The 2168-nt window shown below is 39.3% G+C and overlaps 1 long non-coding RNA gene across 1 annotated transcript in view; it reads right to left on the bottom strand.

Annotated features, from left to right (window-relative positions):
• Positions 1-1733: 1733 nt before the first annotated feature.
• LOC128247362 (uncharacterized) overlaps positions 1734-2168 on the bottom strand; it is a 34837-nt gene continuing 34402 nt past the window's right edge. The window contains exon 3 of the long non-coding RNA XR_008263763.1: positions 1734-1800. This is a non-coding gene — a long non-coding RNA (uncharacterized LOC128247362). The remainder of the gene's footprint in view (positions 1801-2168) is intronic.

The raw sequence follows: 2168 nt of genomic DNA, 5'->3' as shown, positions 1-2168 counted from the left end.
ATCTATATGTATAAGTAATGTGGTTTTTTCAATTGCATGAGCTAAAGGTTGGAGGGGGACCCTCGACCGCGTGTGCATCGTTGGCGATTTTCTTTCTCTGTCTTCCCTTTGGACTTTTTCTATATTTCTGATGAAGTTTTTAAGTATAAAGGAGATTTAGAAAATAAGTTACAATCAGAACGTCACTAACCTTTTTGGAAGAAGTTTATTTCCTCATGTGTGTGAGCGCTTTCGAGTATGTATGTATGTGTGTGTGTGTGTGTGTGTGTGTGTTATTCTGTTATGTGTTTCATCCCAAAGGCTGTGACTATGCTGAATGTATGTATACATATTGTGTGTGTGCGTGTACATAGATATATATGTATCTCTTTTATTTTTTACTTGTTTCAGTCATTAGACTGCGGCCATGCTGGAGCACTGCCTTAAAGAAGTGTTGGTCGAATGTATCAACCCCAGGACTTGCTTTTTCTTATTTTAGAGCCTGGTGGTTATTCTATTGGTTTCTTTTGCCAAACCACCAAGTTACAGGGATGTAAACACACCAACACCAGTTGTCAAGTGGTGGTGGAGGACAAATGCAGACAAACACACACACACACATATATATATCATCATCATCATTTAACATCCGCTTTCCATGCCGGCATGGGTTGGACGGTTTGACTAAGGACTGGTGAGCCAGAAGCTGCACCACACTCAATCTGGTCTGGCGAAGCTTCTACAGCTGGATACCCTTCCTAATGCCAACCACTCCGCGAGTGTAGTGGGTGCCTTTTACGTGCTTACACTCTGTCGTGTATGCACACTGACATTACACATCCAGCAGAGCATACTGACTTCATTCCTTGCGAGCTTATGCATGTCCTAAGCAGTCACAGCCCATGTTTCACTGCCATGTAGCATGGCTGTTCGTACACATACTTCATACAGTCTGCCTTTTACTCTGAGTGAGAGGCCCTTTGTCACCAGCAGAGGTAGGAGCTCTCTGAACTTTGCTCAGGCTATTCTTATTCTAGCAGCTACACTTTCAGAGCATCCACCCCCGCTACTAACTTGGTCATCTAGATAACGGAAGTTATCAACTACGTCTAGTTTTTCTCCCTGGAATGTGGCAGAAGTTGTTTTCTGCACATTTTCAGTGTTTATTGCTCCTGAGCATCTGCCACATACAAAAACTATCTTCCCAGTTAGCCTTCTTTTGATATTGCTGCACTTCTTATGTGTCCATATCTTACACTGGGTACATCTTATAGAGTTTCTACCTACACCTTTTCTACAGACCGAGCAGGGCCATCTACCTGAAGGGTTTGTCTGCCTTCCTACTTATTAAGACTTTGGTTTTAGCTATGTTGCCCGTGGGCAATTATGGAGTGAATCTTAGGGTTTATAAATCTAATATATTTCTATCCTTCCTTGATACCGGTTCCCATATGCTGCTCACATCTGCACTCACTGTGCTTAGGTGGTTGGTGTGTCCTAGCATATGTGCTGCTTCTTTTAGTTTTCGTATTTTTCAGTGGTGTTCTCTGTCTATTATTTTATTTTAACTTCATCCCACAAGGGGAGGTGGTCTCCATTTAAAAAATAAATTTTTTATGGCGTAGTGGTTAAGAGTGCGGGCTACTAACCCCAAGATTCCAAGTTCAATTCCAAGCTATGACCTTTACACTAACAATAATAATAATAATAATAATAATAATAATAATAATAATAATAATAACTTTGAAAAATACCTTAGGAATGAGAACCCAGGTTGGAAATTTCCCCAAGACACCTGATGAAGGCTGGAGGGTCTATCAGCTGAAACATTGTGTTAACAACAAACAAGATGAGGACGAATATCCGTCAAATGTAAATAATGTAAATAATGATGGAATAGTGTTGAGGAAGTCAGCTTTGTATGAGGTGAGAGTTTGAGAGAAGAAGAAGCTTAACAGGACAAAGAGAGAGGAAGAGATGTTCTGTAACTTAGCAATTCAATAAATAGGGTTTGATAAAAGTTCTGGGGCTAATGTAACTCTTCAAAGCAGTGCCCCTGTATAGCTACTGATGCTGTCCGGTGACTGAAACAAGTAAAACAATAATACAAACATACATATATATAAATATATATTTCTGTATGCATATATATATATATATATATATATATATATATATATATATATATA

The sequence above is a fragment of the Octopus bimaculoides genome, chromosome 3 (assembly GCF_001194135.2).
Source record: "Octopus bimaculoides isolate UCB-OBI-ISO-001 chromosome 3, ASM119413v2, whole genome shotgun sequence".
Lineage (NCBI taxonomy): Eukaryota > Metazoa > Mollusca > Cephalopoda > Octopoda > Octopodidae > Octopus > Octopus bimaculoides.
The sequence above is the reverse complement of the archived record's forward strand: the minus strand, read 5'-3'. Positions and strand labels throughout refer to the sequence as shown.